Source organism: Ovis aries, chromosome 7, assembly GCF_016772045.2.
Source record: "Ovis aries strain OAR_USU_Benz2616 breed Rambouillet chromosome 7, ARS-UI_Ramb_v3.0, whole genome shotgun sequence".
Classification (NCBI taxonomy): domain Eukaryota; kingdom Metazoa; phylum Chordata; class Mammalia; order Artiodactyla; family Bovidae; genus Ovis; species Ovis aries.
In genome coordinates, this window is record NC_056060.1 from 13,595,889 (window position 1) to 13,622,332 (window position 26,444).

Sequence of the window (26,444 nt, forward strand, 5' to 3'; positions counted from 1 at the left end):
CTGTTTTCAATGCAGGTCATAGCGAGGCTAGTGGAGTGTAGACGAAATGCCTAGAATTTCTGAGTGTGAGACCAGGAGCTCATGGGCTGAGCAGAGGATACAGATCGTTTTTAATGTGACCTCCTTGACTCCCCGGGGGCACTGTGGGAGACCTGGCTGAATGGTGCTAGGAAAGGCTCCTCCCTGGGCTTTAATTTCCCTTCAAAAATGAAAGGTCTAAACCAGATGTCTTGATGATGCCTTCTGGAGGAGCCCAGGGGTTCTAGAGATCCCTTGCTGCACACCCCAAAATCTAAGGTGGGCTTTCTTTTTAAAAAATTTTATGTATTTATTTATCTTTGGCTGTGCCGGGACTTTTTTTGCTGTGCCAGCTTTTCTCTAGTTGCAGTGAGCAGGGGCTGGTCTTCTTTGCGGTGCGCCGGCTTCCCATTGCAGTGGCTTCTCTTCTTGCGGAGCACAGGCTCTGGAGCACAGGCTCAGTAGTAATACACGGGCTCGGTTGCTCCAAAGCATGTGGGGTCTTCCTGGACCAGGGATCGAACCTGTGTCTCCTGCATTGGCAGGTGGATTCTTTACCACTGAGCCACCCAGGGAAGCCCTAGGGTGGGCTTTCATATTGGATCTGCTGAGAGGAGCTGGGGCGCTTGCTAGTAATAGAACCCTTACTTTGTTTAGCAATAACCATAACAGTTTTCATTTATTAAGGGACTTGTTATTAATATATACTAAAGTGTTAGTCACTCAGTCATATCTGACTCTTTGTGACACCATGATCTATAGCCTTCCAGGCTCCTCTGTCCATGGAATTCTCCAGGCAAGAATACTGGACTGGGTTGCCATTCCCTTCTTCGGGGGATCTTCCCCACCTAGGGGTCAAACCTGGGTCTCTGCGTTGCAGGCAAATTCTTTACCATCTTGAGTGTTGTATACTAGGCACTTTGTATTATCTCATTTAATCCTTATTCCTGATTTATAGGTGAGGCTCAGGGAAGTTAAGCAAGGTCATACAGCTAGTAAGTATCAGATGGAAGATTCCCACCAAGATCCCTGGTTCCAGAGCTGGTGCTCCTACCTACCCACCCCCACCCCTCTCATCCTGCGAATGAATGGCGCACTTCTGAACTTGACTGAGCACACAAGCTTTGGAGGCAACTCCTGCGGCTCCAGGCCCAGCTCTGCCTCCAGCTAAGTGACTTCGGATAAGTTATTTAAGGACTCTGTGCCTCAGTTTCCTCATTTGTTAGACTGGACACCTTTTAGGATGGTTAGGAAGATGAAATTAAATGGGTTTCTATTTGGGAAGCAGTTAGAATAGGACCTGCTTATAGTGCCATTTAGCATTTGTTGAATTTTTAAAATACTGTATTTATTGCCAGCTTTGGGGGGTCAGTTTTGCTTGAACCAGCACATGAATTGGGAATGTTTATTTGTCATAGTTTCACTTTCTAGCTCTCCTCTTTGAGCAGTGGTCTTTGAGCTTCAGGAATGCCTAGGAAAACATGCATATAAACAGCACCGTGTCCATGCGTGCAGGGCAAGCGGCGCTTCCCTTAGCACTGCAGACGAAACACAGCTATTCGTGAGTGTTTGTAGGGAAGGGGGGAAGAAAGATCTTCTCCGTTGGCCATAGAATGTTGGCTAGGCTCCTTAAATTGTCTAAAATGGGCAGCAGTTTGGTGCTTTCTGAGCATGTGTACAGGAAGCAGATCCTTTGGAAGTGGCAACTCCACCCCCGCCCCATTCCCGCTTTGCTCTCCTCCTCCACCCGTGGAGCGATGATGCTTGCCATTCCTGGCCCTCATGACAGCTCTTTTGACTCTTTAAGAATCCCCAGCTTTGTGCTGCCCAACATATAATGTCAATACACGTCAAAAACCACATCGGATCCCCAGAAAGCCGAGTGGCGCCTTGGTGACAGGCCTCGGCTGGCTCCCAAGCTCTCTGCGCTCTGGGGCTCCGGGGCTGAGGTCTGACCCTTGGGCTCCTTGGCCCCATCTGGGCTCACAGCCCGGGTCTCTGCCAGGCCCTAGCTGTGCTGAGGGGTGTCCCTGCCACAACTTGCAGGGAGGAAGAACCAGCTTGAGCCACACAAGGATTTTTAAACTGAGGAATTAGTCTGCATATTTGGGATCCCATTCTATCCGAGTCTGAGGCTGGAGATTCCCAGGGGTCTTCTACTCGGGGAGGGCTCTGGCCGGCCTGGCCCTAGCTTAAGCAGGTGATGTCATCAAACATCCCCTGGAACAGTTTCTAAGCCTCAGGGGTGGGCTCCCAAGTGACCAGGATAAGCCAAAGGCCTTTGAGGTGAGTCTGTTCTGAAATTTGTCATGGTTAGGGTGAGAAGAGCCACGAAAACCATCTCTGAATTAGAGATTTTGCCGCCTTCTCTGTCAAGCCTTCTGTCTGAACTGCAGTTGCTGAGGAATTTGGGCCAGTTTTGGAGAGAAGTGGGAAGCTTTGATGTCTGAATCCTAGCCCCACCATTTTCCACTCTCTCTGAACTTTTCATGTGTTTCCTCTGGGCTGTGGTTTTCTCATACATAAAATGAGAATGATATCCTCTATCACGTAGGGACCAAATGAGAAAGCTTGTAGTGTGGGGAGATAATTCTCCATGGGACTCTCTAAGAATCTTGGCAGCAAAGGCACAGACTGCTTGTATTCCAGACTCTCTCTCCCAGGATATATGATAACCAACAGCCTTAGAGATAGTGTCTCCCTCTGGTGCAAAGGACAGGCATTTTACTACCCCGTATAAAAGATCTGGGTTCCCAAGCTTAGGATTCTGCTCCTATAAAGCACCCTACTGGGTGTGAAGTTGTCACTTGTCCCTCTTTGCATCACAAGAAAACCAGTGTGGACCTGCTGCCAGCAGTGACCTGAGTGCTGGAAATCTGTTGTCTCTGAACCAGGCGTCTCGTGTCTTCCATCAGCATCCAGGAAACAGGGCAAGCTAACTTATTGTCTTACAAATTGGGGAAAGTCTCAGATCCTTCATAGACTTTGACAGTGATGCAGGAGGGATGTTGAGAGAGACATGGCTTTCTGGATGAGGAAAGAGGAGGGTCTTACAAGCCAGTTAATGGACTTTTGAGGAAGTCCATGGAACTCAGTAGCAAATATATTGATCAAGATGTATGGCCAATTGGGCAATAAAGTGAAGTGAAGTTGCTCAGTCGTGTCCAACTCTGTGACCCCGTGGACTGTAGCCTACCAGGCTTCTCCGTCCATGGGATTTTCCAGGCAAGAATACTGGAGTGGGTTGCCATTTCCTTCTTCAGGGGATCTTCCTGACCCAGGGATCGAACCCAGGTCTCTCGCAATGCAAGCAGATGCTTTACCCTCTGAGCAATAGATGTCCCTATATTTTATTGCCTTTTATTGAGGAGGATTGGGGAGGTGGTTTCAGGCTGAGTGCTAAGAAGGAGATTCAAAGACAGCTGCCAAAATGTTTCCCTGACCATGGTTAACTCTCTTCCAGGTAGTGGGACTTCCTTGTCAAGGTAATGCCCAATGTCAGTTTCCCCCATCAAAACGAGCCACCACTAGGGTTTCTCCTGGGGGATTGAGGTTGCTCTTGCCTTTTAGATAGCAGTTATGGAGATGGGTACTTAACACTGAGAAAGGAGAGAAATTCACCACTGACATGGACAGGAACCAGAGGGATCCTTAGAACTTCAGCTGGTTCACTTGGGAGAAGAGGGTGGCCCAGGTCACGCTCCTTAGGGAAGAATGATGACTCAGCCCCTCATACAGTGTATCCTACCGACTTTAGATCCAGGCAGATATGACAGTCAGAAGTCTATAAGTGGGTCTTGGCTGCTCTAAGGTAATTTTGACTTTCTTGGGGAAATTTCCCTGAGACAAAATCCAGGAGGAAACCATAGGTGGAGAATGGACTGGTATCAGGGCTCTTTCCCCTGCAGGTTGGGTTTGTCCCGACGGTGTCCACTGGGCAGCAGCAGCTACTCCGCATCAGTGTGTCAGCTCTGCGAATGGGCACAGCCGCTGTGCTCAGTGGGCAGAACTCAAGACTGTTCTCATAGCTCCAGCCAACAGTCCTCTTGATGGAGCTTGTTATAGTTTTGCTGTCTCTTGGATCTAACCAATGACCTGGCTGTTTCATTTGTCCCTAGGAGAACTACAAACTGGCAAATTAAAGACACCTCTCTATAGGGACGCAAACTGTTGCCACTAATTGAGCCTGCTGATTGAACTTTGTGGGTCACTCCTGCAGATGCCTGTTGGAAATGGTCTGTTCTCTGATGAGACTGACTGGCATGCCTGCCCTAGCCAGCCTGCCCCCTGTTGCTGCCCGAACCTATCCCCTACCAGACATGACTACCCTCAGAGACCTGAGCAAGGAAAGGATGGCATATTTCTACACAGTCCACCAGGCCTGAGACTGCTGCCCAAAGCTGACCTGTAAGCATGAACCTTGGCTGCTTATGGGAGATTGACTGCTTCAGACCTCTGACCCCGTCTTGGGGCTGTGGGTGTATGCTTCCATGCTGTTGACACATTTTTAAGTTATGTTGTCACTGGCAGTCAGATCAGCCAATTCCAGCCACAACATTTTGGCCCCAAAGCTGATCTGGGTCATGTTTTCCCATTCAGGGCCATTTACAGTTTAACAACGGTGCAAACTTACTGCAGAAGACACTTGACAAGGGGCTGATGGTCAAAGTGTTCATGACTGTCCCTGTTCCCTGCCGTTCAAAGGGATGGTCTTGGTTGGGTCAACATTCCCAGCTTTCTCTCCCTCCCCTCTTCTTGGTCCACACACCTGAATAAGGCAGCTTGGTCATTGATTGTGACTGTCCCCAGAAAGGGATCACCTAATTCTGGGTCACCTCCTGGGTAATAACCAGGATGAAAAGGGTTGGGGAGTGGATTTAAGGAGATTCTGCCCTAATAATTCCTGGGCCAACGACTTCTTAGCTTCCCTGAATGGCCAGCCTAGTTAATGCACCCTATGCTTGGTAGTCTGACCAAAGGGGATTCAGATGGAATTCTTGTTAGTTTTTATTAAAGTGCCTTGCCACTCAGTGTACCTGGCCCTTCTGGGTGAAAGATTTGGGTACAAGTAGAGGGTGAGTGTGGAAAAGATGGATACTGGGAGAGAACACATAGCTTTTGTGGCGGTGGAGCGAAAAGCAGCAACCCAGCACCTGGGAAGGGAGCACCTTGCATGCCAGGACCTTCTTCACAATGGGCAGCACCTGTGCAGCCTGCCACGTTGGTGTGCATGCCTTAAATGCACTGCTGGACTAGCTATCTACCACCAAATAGCACTGACCGTGATTTGATCACTCTTTCTGTTAACCTTCCCAAACCAAGAAGTTATGGGAAACAGCATGAGATATACCCTATTCCTGCACCTCCCATGCAGAACACCTGTCAGCACCTTGGAATGTCTGCCTCTCCCAGCTTCCATCACTCAGGCATCTGGTGGAACTGATGGTGTTGACAAATACGACAGGTTGGACTGACTAGTTTGGGGAGATAGTCTTTCTGAAAACAATGTAGTTTGTTACACAGCAGTAAATAACTGATACACCATCAGTTCTCTCGTTTCACGCTCCCAGCAATGCTTTAGCATCTCTGGGATGATGCCTGTTTTATAGATGAGAAGCAAAAACTCTGAGAGGTCAAGTGATTGCCTGAAGGTCACAGAGCCCCGTGGTGGTGCTGGGTTGTAACTGGGTCTGCCTGACTCTTGTTCCAGTGCTCATTAGCTTTCTGTCACCTAAGGTGCTGGGATTCTTTCGTGTGCCTCGAAGACACTGGCTTGTAGAATTTCATGCCTCTCAGCCAGTGCCCTGACTCTGAACACCATGGTTGGGAGACTGAGAAGGCTGGGGAAGCATAAAACAGCCAAAGGGCTTCCTACCACCTTCTCCCCACAAGGGAGTGGTCTCAGTCTCTTTATCTATGAAATGGGTCTAATACTTGTTTTGACAGAGTGGTTGCAAGGAATAAATGAACTTGGAAGCAGGAAAGTGCTTTGGAAAACAAGATGGGAACTGATGCAAGCGCTGATGTGGTCTAAGACACGACCTAGAAGAGAATAAGGGCTTGATAGAGGGCTGGGAGGACTTCCCTGGTGGCTCAGTGGTAAAGAATCTGCTGCAATGCAGGAGACCTGGATTCAATCCCTAGATCAGGAAGATCTCCTGGAGGAGGAAATGGCTACCCCTCCAGTGTTCTTGCCTGGAGAATTCCATGGACAGAGGAGCCTGGTGGGCCACCGTTCATGGGGTTGCACAGTGTCAGACTTGACTGAAGGGATTAAACAGCAGCAGCAGCAGCACCAGCAACAGAGGGCTGGGAGGGAAAGAAAGCAGAGCAGAAAGGGCTAGTCAGACACACACTGGCCCAGTGTTCTTTTATAAACTGTTGTTTATCCGCTCTGATACCACCTGCCTTCCTGGGCCTTACACCTGGCCACTCCTTTGGGTTAAGCAGGAGACTTAACCTTTAGGGCAGTGGTATGGTACTGACATAAACTGAGTCCCCTCCCACTAATGGAATACTCACACTGGACCCTCATGCTAGCACTTTCTACAGATATGGCTGTCCCCTTTTATAGATATGGAAGAATGAGGCTAGCAAGAGCTCAGGACTTTGCCTGAGGTCTCACAGGAAATAAGGCATAGAGCTAGGGTTCGACTGAGATCACTGCTGCTTCAAAATCTGGTGGCCTTTGGGCTCCGAGGTTTTTGTATCCTAGACTTTCACCCCCAGAGCAGCCAAGCATGCCGAGACTGGGACCAGGGCAAAGGGGCTCAGAATGCTCCCTGGTGGGTGGTGTCTCACAGGGACTGGAGGCCAGGGCTCGCTTGTTCGAGGACAGACTTCCAGGCTTGGAAGGGGCAGCCCCAGACCACCTTGGCTCCGTCACACGATCTTTCTGTGGCATCGCCGTCACCCCCTCGTAGCGGATCCCTCCACAGGCCTCTAGGAACTCCCTTTGTTCCCCTCTCTATGCTGCAGCCAGATGGATCTTCCTAAAGTGCAGCTTAGTAAGTCGTTTCTCTGCAAAAAGCTATCCTTTGGCTGCCCATCAAAGTCCAAGCCCCTTGTAGGATGTATCAGGCCCTTCTCAGTCCCCTCACCCTCCCAGGCCTGAACCAACCATGTTCCCTAAATAGGCCAAACTGATTTGTGACTCCAAACCTTTGCTAATTTTTGAAAAAATATTTATTATTTATTTATTTGGCTGCACTGGGTCTTAGCTGTGGCACACAGGATCTTTAGTTGCTGCATGTGTGGGATCTAGTTCCCTGACCAGACCTCGAACCCCCCAGCCCCCTGCATTGGAAGTGTGGAGACTTAGCCACTGGGTCACCAGGGAGGTCCCTCCAAGCCCCTGCTTATGCCGTTCCCTTTTCTAGATGCCTTTCACCCACTCTGGCGCTTCACTGTGAGACTCCTTCCCTTTAAAGTTTGGAATATCTTATGAGCATTTAACACAATAGGAGATAAGCACGTGTGTTATAAATGGCATGAGGAGGACTGTCTTCTCCCACTCAGGCACCCTTGGGTCACCTATTTGTTGAGTGCCTTTGTGTACAGAAGGTATCACTGGAGGGCTGGGGGGGTGTCTTCAGGTGGCGATGGCACAGTGTCTGAGGCTGCTATACTTTGCAGAGTCTCCTAGAAAGGACTTCCCTGGTGACTCAGACAGTAGACAATCTGCCTGCAGTGCAGGAGACAGGAGTTCTATCCTTGGGTCAGGAAGATCCCCTGGAGAAGGGAAAGGCTCTTCCAGTGTTCTTGCCTGGAGAATTCCATGGATAGAGGAACCTGGTGGACTACAGTCCATAGGATCACAGAGTCAGACATGACTGAGCGACTCATACTTTCACTTCTAGAAAGGAGGTTTTGCTTTATGAGTGGTGCCTAGGAAACCAAGGAGATGGACGAGTGTAGTGGGGAGGAGGGAGACGGCAATGGCACCCCACTCCAGTACTCTTGCCTGGAAAATCCTATGGATGGAGCAGCCTGGTAGGCTGCAGTCCATGGGGTCGCTAAGAGTCGGATACAACTGAGCGACTTCACTTTCACTTTTCACTGTCATGCATTGGAGAAGGAAATGGCAACCCACTCCAGTGTTCTTGCCTGGAGAATCCCAGAGATGGGGGAGCTTGGTGGGCTGCCATCTATGGGGTCGCATAGAGTTGGGCACGACTGAAGGGACTTAGCAGCAGCAATGGGGAGGAGAGAGAATAGCTCCACCTTCACCTCACACTATAGAGCAGAACAAATTCCAGATGGCTGAGACTGCCAAATGTGAAAACAAACCATGAAATAACTAGAATAAAATGTTCATGATTTTGATCTCTGGATGGGAAGGGTCTCTTAGCACCAACAGTCACGGAAGAAATTATACAGAAAAAGATGTATGTATATGTTTGTATGCATGAGATCGGAAATTTCTGTATATCAAAACATCCCATAAATAGAATTAAAATCACAACACATATGTAAAGAGCCCTGGCAAATCAAAAAGAAAAAAATTTAAGAAACTCAATAGGAAAAAAAAAATTAAGAACCTCAATAGGAAAAAAAAATGCACAGTGGACATGAAAAGAAAATTAATGAAGGGGAAAAACTGTGACTAAGTTTATGTTTATATTTGAAAGTAAGTATCTAAAAATATGTTTAACTTCTTTAGAAAACAAAACCTCAATTAAAACTGCAAGATGTTATTTTTCACTTATCACCTTGGCCAGACTATAAAAAAATAGCCCTCAACGGGGCTGAGATGGAGTGAGGTAAATAAGATGAATGTACTTCTATGCTGATGGGCCAACAAACTGGGGTGGGGGCGGGGCGCAGCTTTCAGGAAATCAGTTTCTCAATATGGATTAAAAGCCTTAAAAATGTTATGCCCTCTGTGCCAGCAGTTCTGCCTCTGGGGATTTTTCCTGAGAAATATTCATTTGGTATGGCAGCAAAAATTTTAAAAGTCTAACTGCCCAATATAAGGAATCACAGAAATGATGGCGCATCCATGTGACAAAATTTTATGCAGCTTTTTAAAATCATGTTTAATTTTTCTTTTTTTATGTTTAATTGCTAATGGCAATTGTGCCTGAGAAAATGGGAGAGAAGATCAAAGTGAGCTGGGGGAGTATTTTCTTTCCAATTTCTATTTTTCTGAACTATTTATCCTACCATCAGCATGTGTTATAAAGAAAACTATCATGTTTTAGAATCTTCAATTATCTGGAAAACTTATGATATAATGACAAATGGGAAAAAAACCCTAGTGATAAATCTATACATATGTAAAGTACTTTATTTCCATATGTACACAGATAATACAGTAAGCACTGAAATTCCACCCCTGACACATATATCAATACTGTGATATTAATGCATAAACATGTATATTAAATATATCCAGTGAATATTTCTGGGTTGTGGAGTTAGGGGTAGTTTTAGCATTCATTTTTTTAAAAGTACTTTCCCATGTTTTTAAAATTTTCTACAATGAGCATGCATTATCTTTATTATATTATATTAAACTTTATTATAAATTATAATTATAAAACCAGACTCTCCACTATAAACATTGAACCACAAGGGATTTGGTGTTAAGTCTTAATTAAACATTTCTATCTGCCAGTATTCTTCTTAGTTGAAGTTTGACTGTATTAAATGACAATAAATGAAACTTACATTTTTTTCCCCATTTTTTTGGCTGTGTCCCATGGCATGTGGGATCTTAGTTCCCAGACCAGGGCTGGAACCCGCGCCCCCTACATTGGAAGGGCAGATTCTTAACCACTGGACTGCCAGGGAAGTCTGAACCTTACATTTGTGTAGTGTACTACAAACACACACACACACACACACACACACACACACACACACACACAGCTGAGGCACAGTCTCGATGGCTCCAGTCTCGTATAAGCCCCACACTGTGGCTTTAGGTGGCCAGGCCACAGCATGGCTTTCTAACTGGGCTCCCTGGCCTTGCTGCCATCTGTCAGGTCCAGGTGGGAGTTAGCAGGGTAGGAGGGGAAGAGAGGCACATGCCCGCAGTTCCCAGAAGGGTGATGGGGCGCATTTCCTCTCTCACTTGGCTTTCAGAGAAGACTTTTCGGCTGCTCTCCCTGGAAGACCCCACCCTGATCAATGAGGCTGCTGTCCCTCTGGATGCCTCACAGACCCGCCCTTCTCAGCTCAACAGTGGAGTTGGCGAAAAAACGACATTTCCTTGGAAGAACAGAAGACCATGCTTCCAGGGTAACTGCTTTCCATTCTTTCAGTCATTAGGTTCATGTGTGATGGGTTTCTGGGGTACTCGGGATACAGACGGTTCTGTGAGCCTCAGCACTGGAACCCTAGTTCACAGATAGACTGAGAAACCTTTGAGGGAGAGGGGACACAGGTCAAGCAGGATTATGGGGCAACATTGCATTAGACATGTCGTTGCTACACGCTAGAGGCCATGCCATAAAAGAGTTTAGAAAGAGAATAATAATGTGGATGAGGAGCAGGAAGTAACTATTGTTTATTGAGCACGATCTATTATGTGCCATCTGTAATCTCATTTAATTATCCCAGCATCCCTGTGAAATAGGTAATGTTATGTCCAATTTACAGATGGTGAAACTGAGGGAGGTAAAGTAACCTCCAGATACTCAGCAAGTAAATAGCAGAGCTGGAATTCAAATCTAGGTGTTTCTTCCCCCTAAGCTAACGTCCAGAACTTACCTGGCACATAGTATTCTCAGTGGGAGTTGTTTGAAATGGATGGATTTAAGGAATATCTTCTGAAGGCCAAATCATGGCTCACGTGCTTTTTACATGATATCTCATTTAATCTCCACAACAGCCTTGGTGGGGTATGTGTAATTATTACCATTTTATAAATGAGAAAACTGAAGCTCAGAGGTTTGTTGAAGGTCAAACTGAGCCAAATAAAGACCTTTTTTAGGGACACACTCCTGGGGAGAATGAGTCAGGAACAAACTGGACCCAGGGGCCAGAAAGGACTAGGGAATGGGGTGGGGCAGGGCGAGCTGGTAACTGGATGCTGTCTTCACCCACAGGAGGCAGTAGAGGGTCCATGGGTAACTATGATTTTGGACAAGCCACCCTGGCCTCAATTTCTTCATCTGACAAATGGAACCACCTATATCTACTATATCTGGGCTTCCTAGATGGCACTAGTAGTAAAGAACTTGCCTGCCAACATGGGAGACTCAAGAGATGTGAGTTCGATCTCTGGGTCGGGAAGATTTCCTGGAGGAGAGCCTGGCAACCCACTCCATATTCCTGCCTGGAGGATCTCATGGACAGAGGAGCCTGGTGGGCTACAGTCCTTGGGGTCACAAAGAGACAGACATGTCTGAGCAACAGCACACATATTACCTACTATATGGGGCCGTCAAGAGGATTACGTGAGATGATGCACATGGCTTGCTTAGAGCAGTGCCGAGCTCACAGAGAACAGCAGGCAAATGTGAGACCCCGCTCCTTCCACCCACATTCCTACCCCTTCTCTGTTGGTCTCTGTCAGCTGGCCAGTATTCCTGGTATCTGGAAGACCACTTTGGCATCCCATCTACTGGTCCCTGTCCCAGACCCAGCACCAGTGTGTCGTCAGGGTTTATGGACTGAAACCCGGCTGAGCTGCTCCCTGGCTGTTTGACCCAGGTGGCTCAGAGGTAAAGAATCTGCTTGCCAATGCAGGAGATGCAGGAGAGGCGGTTTTGATCCCTGGGTTGTGAAGATCCCCTGGAGGACGAAATGGCAACCCACTCCAGTATTCTTGCCTGGAAAGTTCCATGGACAGAGGAGCCTTGTGGGCTGAAGTCCACGGGGTTGCAAAGAGCCAGACACGACTGAGCGACTGAGCGCCCCCCACCCAGCTTATTTACTCTCTCTGACCCTCAGTCTGGGCTTTCAGGTCAGGATTGGCGGGGGCAGGGAATGCTGCCTGGACCATCTCTGGGGCCCCGCCATACCCACGTGAGCCACTCAGCGCCCCCACACTGGCTCTCTCTCCCCCAGCCTGTACCTCCTCCGCCCTGACCCTGCGCACGAAGCCTCTGGAGGCCGAACCAGCTACCTACTCCCCAGGGACCGTCCTAGAGGCTCCCTTCCCTAGCCGTGCCAGCTGACAGACCAATCCTTTCTCCCACAGCCCCTGGTAGGGGCCCTCCCACTCCAGCAGGGGACAGGAAAGTGACTCAGTCCCTACAGCCCCCTCCTCAGACTCACACTTACAGTCTTGCTTTGGAAAAAGGGTGGTTTTCATTTCTTCTCTTTTTTCCTTTTCCTTCAAGTGCTCTTACTCTTCTGTCCCTGGGCTGTCTCTCCCACGGGCCTCTGTGGTCTAGGCCAGGAGTCTGTGGCCAGCCCTTCTCCATCGGCTCCCGCTGGAGGGTCTCACCATCAGGGCGGGCTGTGTGGCCCTACTGTGTGTGGTGGGAAAGAGGCTGGCCTCTGGAGGCCCCAGCTGGCCCCCTATTATATTGGCTTCTATTAAACTGAAACACATAGCACATCTATTACACAATAAACCACAGCTATTTCATGGATCAAATTAAGTTTTATTTGGGCAAATTACAACCTTTCCTACAGTCGTGCCTTTGTGAGGCCATTCCTTTTTAATAAAAGCGAGCATTTCTGGGGCTAGCCCTCCTGGACCAGAGCTCCATGGTGGGTTGGGGGCTCCGGCCAGGGCTGGCAAGGGTGTATATGTGTGTGTGTGATGGGAATTCTTGGGGCCTCTCTTGGGAATGGATTTGACCACCTTCTCCCGCTGCCTCTCCATCCTGAGGTTGCCATGGAAGTCTGCAGAGAACTTCTCATTAAACAAGAAAAAAAGCAGCAGCAGCAACAGGAGGAAAGCATTTCCCGGAATCCGGGAGGAAGCGTGAGTCACCAGGCCTGCTAAGTGAGCCCTGCGTGGCCACTGCAGCGCCTGCCCAGGAGGCCTGGGGAGCAGGGCCAGCCGCCAGGACTGCGCCAGGCCTGCCCGCATAGACATGCCCACTGCCCAAGCTGACGCAGGCTCCAGGAATGCAAACAAAGCTGGGTGGAGGGGCCTTCTGAGGGCCAGGGCGCTGGGCCAGGCAGGAGGGAACCGGCCTGGAGGAGAGGCCTACGGAGGGGCCTCAGGCCCCTGACGAGCCCCTCTCTGGTGTCCTTGGAGCCCAGGCTGCTGGAAAGGTACCCCCTCCTGGTGTGACTGCCCTGGCACTGCCAGCTCTGGCCTGGCCTCCAAACTCCTCCTTTTAGGGTAGGGACAAGAGTTCCCCTAGGTCAGAGGGTTTCCAAATTGGTCCCTGGATCAGTGGCATTGCATCACCTGGGGACTGGTGAGAAATACAGTCCCAGACCCCCACCCCAGCCCTGCTAGATCAGAAACGCTGGGGGTGGAGGCCAGAGAGCTGAGGTTTAGCAAGCCCTCCCAGGTGACTCCGATGTGCGCTCAGGTTTGAGGACCGCTGTACTTCATTTTCTCCAAGTCAGCTTCAAACCCACATCTGCTGGTTATTTATTGACCAAATTAAGAGGTAATGCTTAAGGAGCGCCTTCTGTGTGCCAGACCCCAGGCTAACCGCTTGACGCATGCTTGCTCATTCACTCCCCACGTCAACCCCGTGACATCATCTTCTGCGATCATTTCTCCATCTTACAGGTGCCATAAGCACTGCTTTTTAGCTAGAAGCCAGTGCTCTGGGACCTTGTAGGTGATGGGAGTTGCCGGGCTCAACTCAGATTTGGCCCATGTTGATTAACTGGTTTACAGAGTCCTATCCAACTCTTTGTGACCCCATGGACTGTAGCCCCCCAGGCTCCTCTGTCCATGGGATTTTCCAGGCAAGAATACTGGAGTGGGTTTACGAGGCTGACCTTTCCCTGTGCAACTTTTCTTAAATGCCCTTCAGAGACTATGCTGCCTCCTGAGAGGTGGTGGTGGAGAGAGCTCTCATTCCAGAACTGGGAGGGATCAGGCAGGTGGAGCCTGAGAGGCAGGGTCCTGTAGTGTCTTGTTTCTCCAAATGTGGTCCCTGGGCCAGCAGGGATCAACATTACCCAGGAGACTTAGAAATTCGAAATCTAGGGCCTTGCCCCAGACCTGCTGAATCCAAATCTGCATTTTAATAAGATCCTTCTGGTTTGTGTGCACAGTCAGGTTGGAGAAGTGGGGTGAGGCACACAGATGTGTCCCCCGGCCTTGTCCTGCCACATAGAGGGGCAGGATAACAGGACCTGCACCAGCCTCAGCCCAGCTCCCAGAGAGGGCAATGGCACCCCACTCCAGTACTCTTGCCTGGCAAATCCCATGGACGGAGCAGCCTGGTAGGCTGCAATCCGCGGGGTTGCTAGGAGTTGGACACGACTGAGCGACTTCACTTTCACTTTTCAGTTTCATGCTTTGGAGAAGGAAATGGCGGCCCACTCCAGTGTTCTTGCCTGGAGAATCCCAGGGACGGGGGAGCCTGGTGGGCTGCCATCTGTGAGGTCACACAGAGTCAGACACGACTGAAGCGACTTAGCAGCAGCAGCAGCAGCAGCAGCAGCAGCAGCAGCAGCAGCAGCAGCAGCAGCAGCAGCCCAGCTCCCATGGTCTTGGCTCCCCTGTTAGCACCGGCATCCCCTGAAGACCCTGGAGGGAGCCTCCAGCCCTTAACACCCATAGGCACACTAATACAGTGGGAGGGACTCTCCCTCTGATGAGCCTGCTTCCCAGAGCTGAGGATCTTAACTCCTTCACCTTTCTTCCTAGAATGTGCATGTCTGTGTGTGCTCAGCTGTGTCTGACTCTGCGACCCCAAGGACTGTAGCCCCCGAAGCTCCTCTGTCCATGGAATTTTCCAGGCAAGAATACTAAAGCAGGTTGCCATTTCCTCTTCTGACCCAGGAATCAAACCCCCGTCTCCCATGTCTCCTATATTGGCTGGTGGATTCTTTACCGCTGAGCCACCCAGGAAGAATATGCACTCTGCGTTCAGACCCAGACTTCACCACTTACTCTTGATTATTGTTGCAAACTTCTAGTTCCTAGGTTTTCCTTTTCCATAAAAGAAAGTGAAAGTGAAGTCACTCAGTCGTGTCCGACTCTTTGCGACCCCATGGACTGTAGCCTACGAGGTTCCTTCATCCATGGAATTGTCCAGACAAGAGTACTGGAGTGGGTTGCCATTTCCTCCTCCAGGAGATCTTCCCAACCCAGGGATCGAACCTGGGTCTCCTGCATTGCAAACAAGTGCTTTTACAGTATGAGCCACCAGGGAATAGGGTAACAATATTTCCTGGATCATACATTTTTGTTGAGCAGGTTAAATCTATGAATACACATCAAGTACTAGGAATGATGCTTGGCACATAACTACACGAACATTAGCTACTTGCGTTCAGCCTGCCTTCTCTCCCTCCTTTAGCTGGCCCTCGGGCTGCAGTGGGATGTAGAGAAGGCTGGACTGACTTGTGAGGCCCCAGAAGTGCAGTGACCAACCCAAGGCCACAGTTAGAGAAGGATGGAGCTAGAGCTGGAGGGGGTGTTCTTGGCCAGCCTGCCCTCATGACCCCATGCTTCTGCCTCTACTACAGCTCAAGCCAGTCCCTTGAGGAGATAGAGGGATCCAGAAGGTCAGAGCTGGCAGAGGACTGGGAAGCAGACGGGTCCTAGGGTTGTGGTTCTAGGCTGTTTCATTAGAACCTCAGTTTCCCCTGATAGTACCTCACTCTTGCAAGGAGCAGGGATTCTTTTTTCTTTCTTAAGTTAATTGATTTTCGACTGCTCTGGGACTTCGTTGCTGTATGCCAGCTTTCTCTAGTTGCGGCAAGCCAAGGCTGCTTTCTACCTGCAGCACGTGGGCTTCCCACTGCAGTGGCCTCTCTTGTCGCGGAACTCAGGCTCTAGAGTGAGGCTCAGTAGTTGTGGCACACGGGCCCAGTTGCCCTGTGGCACGTGGAATCGTCTCAGTCCAGGGAGGAACCTGTGTCCCCTGCATTGGCAGGTGGATTCTTGAACACTACACCACCAGGGAAGTCCCAGAGTGGGTCTTCTGAGTGGCCCTGCACTGAGCTTAGCTGCTCCTGGCTTTGCACCCCATTCCAACACAGTTGCCCATCTCTGTGTGCCTTGACTGGAAGGCAGGCCTTTGGCAGATGTGTTAAGACCCCAGTGGGGGGACTTCTGGTTTCAACACCCATGTATAAAAGGAGTTGGAAGATGTCCCTCTCATCCTCACAGCAGGGAAAAGCTGAACAAACTGAAAGTCAACAACTTTTAGATCCATCAGAGAATTAAGGTCCCAGGGCAGACTGCTGCTCTAAAATCTGGAGAGACGGGTGAATATAGAGGATCACAGCTAAGATCAGCTTACTTAAGCAGAAGCCGCCAAAGCTAGTAACTATTACGAACACTTGAATGGTAATTTTTTTTTATTTAAAAACATTTTAATTGAAGTATAGTTGATTTACAGTGTTGTGTTAGTTGGTAGTGTATAGCAAAGTGATTCAGTTACATATATACATATATATGTATATTCTTTTTCATATTTCTTTTTCAAGATTTTTTTATTTTTAAAATTTTATTGAAATACAGCCAATTTACAAGTTGAAGTTCTGCTGTACAGCAAAGTGATTCAGTTATACATACATATACATACGTACATCCTTTTTAATACCCTTTTCTTTTATGGTTTATCATAGGACATTGAATCTATTGTAGTTCCCTGTGCTTACAGTAGGACCTTGCTATGTATAATGGTTTGCATCTGCCAGCTCCAACCTTCCACTCCACCCCTCCCCAAGCTCCTCCCTCTGGCAGCCATATGTTATTTTCTGTTTGTGAATCTATTTCTTTGTAGATAAGTGCATTTGTACGCATTTTATATTCTGCCTTAAGTGACAGTATACGGTATTTGTCTTTCTCCAACTTACGTCACTGAGTGTGGTCTCTCTGGATTCATCCATGTTGCTGCAAGCGGCATTGTTTCATTCTTTTCTGTGGCTGAATTGTATTCCATTTGTTCCACATCTTCTCTATCCCTTCATTGGCTGATGGGCATTTTAGGTCGTTTCCATATCTTGACTATTGTGAATAGTGCTGCTCTGAGCAGTGGGGTGCGTATAGCTTTCTGAATTATCAGTTCGTCTGGCTATATGCCCAGGTGTGGGGTTGCTGGGTCATATCCCACACATCCCGCATATCCCACATTGCTGGGTGATTCTTCTTTTAGTTTCTGAGGACCCTGCATACTGTTTTCCATAGTGGCTGCACCACTTACATTCCCACCAACAGTGTATGAGGGTTCCCTTTTCTCCATTTGTAGACTTTTTAATGATAGCCTTTCTCACCTGTGTGAAGAGGTATCTCACTGCAGTTTTCATTTGCATTTCTCTAAAGCAGTTAAGAATCTCTGTGCTGAAATTTCCCTGGTGGTCCAGTGGCTAAGACTCCATGTTCCCAGTGCAGGGGGTCTGGGTTCAATTCCTGGTTGGAGGACTAGATCCCACATGCTGCAACTGAGGTTTGAATTATGGAACTAAAAATCACACATGCTACAACAGAAAGATCCTGCATGCAAGATTGAAGACCTGAGTGCCACAACTAAGATCCACATATGTATACTATGTAGTATTATATAGGTATTATATATCTATAGTATAAATAAATATGAAAAATCTCTGTGCTAAATATAAAAACACACACGCATTATATATGTACACACACCTATGGGCTTCCCAGGTGGGAGTATATATATAGTGTGTATATATATATCAGTTCAGTTCAGTTGCTCAGTCGTGTCCGACTGTTTGCGACCCCATGAATCGCAGCACTCCAGGCCTCCCTGTCCATGACCAACTCCCAGAGTTTACCCAAACTTACGTCCATTGAGTCAGTGATGCCATCCTGCCATCTCATCTTCTGTCGTCCCCTTCTCCTCTTGGTTTCAATTGTTCCCAGCATCAGGGTCTTTTCCAATGAGTCAGTTCTTCTAATCAGGTGGCCAAAGTGTTGGAGTTTCAGCTTCAGCATCAGTCCTTCCAGTGAATATTCAGGACTGATTTCCTTTACCATTGACTGGTTTGATCTCCTTGCAGTCCAAGGGACTCTCAAGAGTCTTCTCCAGCACCACAGTTCAAAAGCATCAATTCTTTGGCGCTCAGCTTTCTTCACAGTCCAACTCTCTTACTCCTTAGAAGAAAAGTTATGACCAACCTAGATAGCAAGTTGAAAAACACCAATACAGTATACTAACACATACATATGGAATTTAGAAAGATGGTAACGATAACCCTGTATGCGAGACAGCAAAAGAGACACAGATGTATAGAACAGACTTTTGGACTCTGTGGGAGAGGGAGAGGGTGGGATGATTTGTGAGAATGGCATTGAAACATGTATAATATCATGTAAGAAACGAATCGCCAGTCTAGGTTCAATGCAGGGTACAGGATGCTTGAGGCTGGTACACTGGGATAACCCAGAGAAATGGTATGGGGAGGGAGGTGGGAGGGGATTCAGGATTTGGAACTCATGTACACCTGTGGCGGATTCATGTTGATGTATGGCAAAACCAATACAGTAATGTAAAGTAAAATAAAGTAAAAAAGAAAGAAAAGCAGAGACATTACTTTACCAACAAAGGTCCATCTAGTCAAGACTATGGTTTTTCCAGTGGTCATGTATGGATGTGAGAGTTGAAGGAGATCAACCAGTCCATTCTGAAGGAGATCAGCCCTGGGATTTCTTTGGAAGGAATGATGCTAAAGCTGAAACTCCAGTACTTTGGCCACCTCATGTGAAGAGTTGATTCATTGGAAAAGACTCTGATGCTGGGAGGGATTGGGGGCAGGAGAAGAAAGAGACGACAGAGGATGAGATGGCTAGATGGCATCACGGACTCGATGGACGTGAGTCTGAGTGAACTCCAGGAGTTGGTGATGGACAGGGAGGCCTGGCATGCTGCGATTCATGGGGTTGCAAAGAGTCGGACATGACTGAGCAACTGAACTGAACTGAACTGAATAATTACCAACGTTGAGTATCTTTTCATGATTGTTTGACCATCTATACATCTTCTGTAGAGAAATGTTCATTCAGATCATCTGCCCATATTTCTTTCCTTTTTTGTAAACTAATTTTTATTGGAATACAGCTGCTTTACAATGTTGTGTTAGTTTCTGCTATACAGCAAAGTGAGTCAGTTATACATATACTTATCTCCACTTTTTTTCAGATTTGCTTTGCATTTAGGTTGGCACAGATCATTGAGCAGGGTTCCCTATGCTAACCAGTAGGTTCTCATTAGTTATCGATTTTATACATAGTAGTGTATATGAGGAGAAGGCGATGGCACCCCACTCCAGCACTCTTGCCTGGAAAATCCCATGGACAGAGGAGCCTGGTAGGCTGCAGTCCATGAGGTCGCTAAGAGTCGGACATGACTGAGTGACTTCACTTTCACTTTTCACTTTCATGCATTGGAGAAGGAAATGGCAACCCACTCCAGTATTCTTGCCTGGAGAATCCCAGGGATGGGGGAGCCTGGTGGGCTGCCATCTATGGGGTCGCACAGAGTTGGACACGACTGAAGCAACTTAGCAGCAGCAGCACTGTATATGTATCGGAGAAGGCAATGGCAACCCACTCCAGTATTCTTGCCTGGAGAATCCCAGGGACAGGGGAGCCTTGGTGGGCTGCCGTCTATGGGGTCGCACAGAGTCGGACACGACTGAAGTGACTTAGCAGCAGCAGCAGCAGCAGTGTATATGTATAGTGCCAATCCTAGTTTCCCTGTTTGTCCCCTCCACACCCTTCCAGGTTCATGTGGTAAAGATCAGAGAAAAATACCCTCTTTGGGGCAGGAGAAATAAACACTTTAAAATATGCCAAAACAAAGGCCTACCGCTCAGGAGAAACATACATTACCAGAGCCTTGTCTGACCTAGAGGAAGGGCAGTTAAATAACTGCAGCCCTCTTTAGCCTTACTGTCTCATTTAAGAGGAGAAATAAAGGCTAAGATATACTTAAAAACGTCACAGCCTAGGGACTCAGATCAACTGGATATCAGAGATTTAGTGATAGGAATATAGTCTGTTTCCCCTTCCCAACATCTTACTGCTAATATAACAGATCGTCAGTATTATAATTGATTACAGCTGAAAGAGCTGCAAGACACAGCCTGTTTTTAAGAAGGAGTCCTTAGGGAAGCTCAAAAATAACAGGGGAGGAAAACACAAGCAAGGAAATTCTAGGGAACTAAAGCCTCTGGCACCTACAGCGATAGCAAGGCTTACACACAGGTCAGCTCCTAACCAAATTAACATAAAGCCTCATTACCTAAGTTCCTATAACCTGATATATCATATCTGGTTTTCAACAAAAAAATTAATGGCATGCAAGAAGACAAGAGAAAACAGTCTGAAGAGATGAGGCAGGTGTTAGAACCAGCCTCAGATATCACAAAGATTTATGGAATTAATCAGATAGAGGTTTTAAAATATTGATAACTTTGGTTAGTATTCCAATGGAAAAAAGTAAATAATATGCAAGGCTACATGGAGAATGTAAACAAAGAGGTGGAAATTCTAAGGAAATATCCAAAGGATATCTGAGAAATCAAAACCATTGTACCAAAATGAAGAAAGCCTTTAATGGGCTCATCAGTAGACTGGACATGGCCAAGGCAAGAATCACTGAACTTGAAGATATGTCCTGATAAACTTCCCAAACTGAAATGCAAACAGAAAAAAGAGTGGGAAAGAGAAGAACTGTGGGACAATTACAAAAGGTATAATATATGCACAGAGGGAATACCAGAAGGAGAAGGAAGAAGAGAAGAGACATTTTTGAAGTAGTAATGGTTGGGAATTTTCCAAAATTAATGACAGACACCAAATCATAGATCTAGGAAGCTTGGGGAATACCGAGTAAGCAAAATAGAAAAGTATCTATACCTAAGCAAATCTTGTTCAAACTGCAGAAAACCAAAGACAAAGATAAAATCCCAGAAGAAACCAGAGGAAACATACACTTTGTCCAGAGGTGGGGAAAGGTAAGAATTACATCAGGAACCATGCAAACAAGAAGGGAATGGAGAGGGGATTTTAAAGTATTGAAAGAAAAAAACGCATCAACCTGGGATTTGGTATTCACCAAAATCATGCTTCAGAAGAGAAAAGTAAAATTTCTCAGAGAAACAAAACCTGAGGGAATTTGTCACCAGTAGGCCCGCCCTCCAAGGTATGTTAAAGGAAGTTTTTCAGAGAGGAGGAAAGTAGGTAAGAAACTCAGATCTGCATAAGCAAAGGAAGAATATCAGAGAAGGAATAATGAAGGTAAAAATCTTTTATTTTCTTATTCTCAATTGATCTAATAGACAACTGTTCAAAGTGAAAATAGCAAAGATAATAACAAAACCCCAGCAATAAAAGTATTGGGTGTTTATAGTATATGGATAAGTGAAATAAACACCAGCAATGTTATAAGGGATGGGAAGAAAAATTGGAAATACCCTACTACAAGGGACCATGAAGCAATATAGTTATTGAAAGTAGACTATAAATTATAATCTATAGATTATATAGACTATAGATTATAACTATAGATTAGTTGTAAATGTATATTGTAAACTCTAGGGCAACAACTAAAAGGGTTTTTTAAAAGAAATTTCAATTGATGTGCTAAGAGCAGGGAGAAATGGAATCATATAAAACCAGATGAAGCAAGAGAAGAAGAGGAAGATTAAAAAAAAAGAAACAAGTGTAACAAATAGAAAACAATTATAAACATGGTAAATATTAATCCAATTACATTAGTAATTACCTTAAATGTGAATGGTATAAATATACTGATAAAAAACAGAGACTCTCAGAGGCATAACTAAATGGGACTCACCTACCTGTTGTCTGTAAGAAGCCCATTTTATTTTTGTTAACTTTCACTGGAGTATAGTTACTTTACAATGCTGTGTTAGTTTCTTGCTGTACAGCAAAGTGAGTCAGTCCTATGTGTATACACATCCACTCTTTTTTCGATTTCCTTCCTATTTAGGTCACCATAGCGCACTGAGTTTGAGCATTCTTTGGCATTGCCTTTCTTTGGGATTGGAATGAAAACTGACCTTTTCCAGTCCTGTGGCCACTGATGAGTTTTCCAAATTTGCTGACATATTGAGTGCAGCACTTTTGCAGCATCATCTTTCAGGATTTAAAACAGCTCAACTGGAATTCCATCACCTCCACTAGCTTTGTTCATAGTGATGCTTCCTAAGGCCCACCTGACTTCACTTTCCAGGATGTCTGGCTCGAGGTGAGTGATCACACCATCGTGATTATCTGGGTCATGAAGATGTATTTTGTATAGTTCTTCTGTGTATTCTTGCCACCTCTTCTTACTATCTTCTGCTTCTGTTAGGTCTATACCATTTCTGTCATTTATTGTGCCCATCTTTGCGTGAAATGTTCCCTTGGTAATTCTAATTTTCTTGAGGAGATCTCTAATCTTTCTCATTCTATTGTTTGCCTCCATTTCTTTGCATTGATAACTGAGAAAGGCTTTCTTAACTCTCCTTGATTTGGAACTCTGCACTCAAATGGGAATATCTTTCCTTTTCTCTTTTGCCTTTAGCTTCTCCTCTTTTCTTGGCTATTTGTACAGCCTCCTCAGACAACCATTTTGCCTTTTTGCATTTCTTTTTCTCGGGGATGGTCTTGACCGCTGCCTCCTGTACAATGTCACGAACCTCTGTCCACAGTTCTTCAGGCACTCTGTCTATCGGATCTAATCCCTTGAATATATTTGTTATCCCACTGTATAATCATAAGGGATTTGATTTAGGTCATACCTGAATGGTCTAGTGGTTTTCCCTACTTTCCTCAATATAAGTCTGAATTTTCAATAAGGAGTTCATGATCTGAGCCACAGTCAGCTCCTGGTCTTGTTTTTGTTGACTGTATAGAACTTCTCCATCTTTGGCTGCAAAGAATGTACTCAATCTGATTTCGGTGTTGACCATCTGGTGGTGTCCATGTGTAGAGTCTTCTCTTGTGTTGTTGGAAGAGGGTGTTTGCTCTGACCAGTGCGTTCTCTTGGCAAAACTCTGTTAGCTTTTGCCCTGCTTCATTCTGTACTCCAAGGCCAAATTTGCCTGTTACTCCAGGTGTTTCTTGACTTCCTACTTTTGTATTCCAGTCCCCTATGATGAAAAGGACATCTTTTTTGGGTGTTAGTTCTAGAAGGTCTTGTAGATCTTCATAGAATTGTTCAACTTCAGCTTCCTCAGCATTACTGGTTGGGGCATAGGCTTGGATAACTGTGATATTGAATGGTTTGCCTTAGAAACAGAGATCATTCTGTTGTTTTTGAAATTGCACCCAAGTACTGCACTTTGGACTCTTAACTAGGAGGGCTATTCCATTTCTTCTAAGGAATTCTTGCTCACAGTAGTAGATATAATGGTCATCTGAATTAAATTTGCCCATTCCAGTCCATTGTAGTTCACTGATTCCTAAAATGTCGACGTTCACTCTTGCCATCTCCTGTTTGACCACTTCCAATTTACCTTGATTCATGGACCTAACATTCCAGGTTCCTATGCAATATTGTTCTTTACAGCATCGGGCTTTGCTTCCATCACCAGTCACATCTACAACTGGGGTTGTTTTTGTTTTGGCTCCATCTCTTCATTCTTTCTGGAGTTATTTCTCCACTGATCTCTAGTAGCATATTGGGCACCTACCGACCTGGGGAATTCATCTTTCAGGAGACTGTGTGGATCACAACAAACTGTGGAACATTCTTAAAGAGATGGGAAAAGCGGACCACGTTACCTGCCTCCTGAGGAATCTGTATGCAGGTCAAGAAGCGACAGTTAGAACTGGACATGGAACAACAGACTGGTTCCAAATAGGAAAAGGAGTACATCAAGGGTGTATATTGTCACCCTGCTTCTTTAACTTATATGCAGAGTGCATCATTCAAAATGCCACGCTGGATGAAGCACAAGCTGGAATCAAGATTGCTGGGAGAAATATCAATGGCCTTAGATACTCAGATGACACCACCCTTATGGCAGAAAGTGAAGAAGAACTAAAAGCCTCTTGATGAAAGTGAAAGAGAGTGAAAAAGCTGGCTTGAAACTCAACATTCAAAAAACTAAGATCATGGCATCCGATCCCATCACTTCATGGCAAATAGATGGGAAAACAGTGGAAACAGTGACAGACTTTATTTTTGGGGGCTCCAAAATCACTGCAGATTGTGACTCTAGTTATGAAATTAAAAGATGCTTACTTCTTGGAAGAAACACTACGACCAACCTAGACAGCATATTAAAATCAGAGACATTACTTTGCCGACAAAGGTCCATCTAGTCAAGGCTATAGTTTTTCCAGTGGTCATGTATGAATGTGAGAGTTGGACTCTGAAGAAACCTGAGCGCTGAAGAATTGATGCTTTTGAACTGTGGTGTTGGAGAAGACTCTTGAGAGTCCCTTAGACTGCAAGGAGATCCAACCAGTCCATTCTAAAGGAGATCAGTCCTGGGTGTTCATTGGAAGGAATGATGCTGAAGCTGAAGCTCCAATATTTTGGTGACCTGATGTGAAGGACTGACTCACTGGAAGAGATCCTGATGCTGGTCAAGATTGAAGTCAGGAGGAGAAGGGGATGACAGAGGATGAGATGGTTGGATGGCATGAGTTTGAGCAAGCTCTGGGAGTTTTTGTGGACAGGGAAGCCTGGTGTGCTGCAGCGCATGGGGTCTCAAAGAGTCAGACATGACTGAGTGACTGAAGTGACTGAACTGAGAGCACTGAGTAGAGTCCCCTGTGCTATGCAATAGGTTCTTCTTAGTTGCCTTTTTATACATAGTTGTATATTTATTTCAGTCCCAATCTCCTAATTCATTCCACACCCCCTCAGGGAGCAGGTGCACAGGCTTCTGGCTGGTGGGGGTACAATGTGAGGCTGACTCAGCTCAGCTGAATTCAGGGACACTGGGTGGGAAGAGTTCCCCAGATGGAGTGTTTGGAGATGTCCCAAAGATGGGGGTCAATTCCAAGCTGAGAACACAGCCTGAGCGGGGCTTGGAGGGTGGCTAAAGCAGTGTTCGTGAAGCATGGTGAGCAGGCTAGAATGGATCATGGACCCCAGAGATAGTCAGGGTGCAGAGGTCACTTGGCCCAGTCATCTTGACATAGAGATGCAGAAACTGAGGCCTAGAGAGGCAAGAAGAGACCTCCCAGTTGTCACACCATTAGATTTGCTTCCATCCTGGGGCCTCGCTTAACTTGGAGAATGAGAGTTTTGATTAGAAGGAAGGATAATTTAGCGATGATAAGGGACTGATTCTTACTGACTGATGAATGTGTCAGGCACTGCTGTGCGGGCTTTACAGGGGATATGCAATTGTATCTTCGCAAGTAAACCTGTGAGTTAGAAACTATTATCTCCATTTTAGAGTTGAGGAAACTGAGGCACAGGGTGGTTATTAACGAGTCCTCAGTGCTTTGGGGACTTCAGCAGATACCACTCACTGCCTCGTCCGCATCCACCCTGGCGTTTCTCCCTTGCTGTCTCAGCAGCTGCCTTGTTCCTCTGTCCCCCTGGTCCCACCACTGCAGCTTCAGGAGAGGCCAGCTCCAGGGGGGCCACCCATGATGGCCCACCCCTCCTGCAAGAGATTGTTTTAGGGACACGCATAAGATGTCTTCTGGCCTGTTAGAGGGGGAGGGAAGTTTGGGGAATTCTGGAAGGAGTTCCTTGATTGTAAAAAGGAGAGAATGAGAGAGAGAGAAAGAAGAGAGAGAGAGACCCATGGAACATACAATGGCCCCTCTTCCACTTCTGAATGTTGTGGTGCCTGCATGTGATGTTGGAGTGATGGCAACCACTTTGGGTCCATGAGGAGACAATTCGGACACAGAAGATGGCAGAGCAAAGGCAGGAACTAATGGAGACCCCGAAGATGTGGATGAGCTGCTGAATTTACTAACCCAAGATGGGCTTCCTCCCGTTTTCTTGACACAGGGGAGCTCCCATCACCTATTTGCTAAGCCAGTTGCATCACTGTTTTCTGCTCCTTAGAGCTGAAAGCATTTTTGTTGGTGGAAGGGTGAACCCCAGATCTCCTCAAATGTCATTCAAGGCTCAGCCTCCTGGCATCCCGTTTCTTGTCAGCATCTGCTCCTCTGCCGGAGTTGAAGGCTGGCTAACCCCCGGATGGCCGTGCTCTCTGGGGCCTTGGGGTCTTCGCATTTTCTGTTTCCTCTGCTGTGGTGCCCTCCCACGCGCCGGTTTTACACACTCCCTCTTCCCTCCTGAACCGGCAGCTCTAGGACCTTCTGTGCAGAGTCCCCCAGCACCGGTCTGCATGATGACGATGAGCACCGCTCTCGTCACCCAAGTTTTCCCGTGCCGGTTTATGTATCTGCCCATTTTCCTGGACTG

The 26,444-nt window shown here is 46.7% G+C and overlaps 1 long non-coding RNA gene across 1 annotated transcript; it reads left to right on the forward strand.

The window, feature by feature from the left end:
• The first annotated feature begins 5,258 nt into the window (after positions 1-5,258).
• LOC132660117 (uncharacterized) lies at positions 5,259-12,566 on the forward strand. The gene is made up of 2 exons (XR_009601330.1): positions 5,259-10,263; positions 11,073-12,566. It is a non-coding gene; the product is annotated as an uncharacterized LOC132660117 (long non-coding RNA).
• The last annotated feature ends 13,878 nt before the right edge of the window (positions 12,567-26,444 follow it).